The sequence below is a fragment of the Sinocyclocheilus rhinocerous genome, unplaced genomic scaffold (assembly GCF_001515625.1).
Source record: "Sinocyclocheilus rhinocerous isolate Xijiao unplaced genomic scaffold, SAMN03320098_v1.1 scaffold157, whole genome shotgun sequence".
NCBI lineage: Eukaryota > Metazoa > Chordata > Actinopteri > Cypriniformes > Cyprinidae > Sinocyclocheilus > Sinocyclocheilus rhinocerous.
In genome coordinates this window covers 1,080,329-1,081,098 of record NW_015665038.1, presented here as the reverse complement: position 1 = coordinate 1,081,098, position 770 = coordinate 1,080,329, and the positions used below count along the sequence as shown (strand labels likewise).

Here is a 770-nt window from a genome sequence, read left to right as displayed (position 1 = left end):
AAAAAAAAAAAATCAAAGGTACAATTGATCATTTAAAGGATGAAACATTACCCACAGATACTTAGCTATCTAAATGAGGACATTCCATAGACATTGTATTGTTTATACAGCTAATTATAAACACTATAACCTAACCCTAATAGAAAACCTTTTTACATAAAAAACCCCACTTTATTTACTTTATTTTTATACTGTGTTTACAAAGGAGGTTGTCCTCAAAAGGATGTTTTGTCCGATTTATTTCACTTCTGGGCACAAATTTGTCCCCAAAATATGGTAAAGTAGGCACATACAAATTTGTATTTATTTTTTGATTATTTCAGTGCAGACATCTCATAATCTTCCATTTTTTATATCACATTTTTATATCACATTAGTGATATTTTTTATCACCTAACCCAACCCCAGCCCTAAACATAACCCTCACAGAAACCTGTGCAAAACACAAGATTTAAATATAATAAACATGATTTTATCGAATTGTAAGCCTTTTTAACTGAGGTCTGGCTCACTAGTTGGTGTTCAACATTTGTATAGGTTTGATTGTACAAAATGTCCTCCCTATAGTCAATAATAGGACATTTTTGAATAGTGAGGACATTTTGTACAATCAAACCTATAGAAATTAACATATATTAGCATGATCAACATATCATTAATGTAACACACACACACACATACATACATATATATATATATATATATATATATAGGCGGACAAAGTACTCAACTCCATTACTTGAGTGAAAGTACAGATACTGCTGGTCAAA

General features: G+C 30.1%; 1 protein-coding gene across 1 annotated transcript in view; it reads right to left on the bottom strand.

Moving 5' to 3' along the window:
- The window catches only part of LOC107731009 (WD repeat-containing protein 5-like), a 5,232-nt gene that overhangs the window by 656 nt on the left and 3,806 nt on the right, over positions 1-770 (bottom strand). The window lies entirely within an intron of this gene.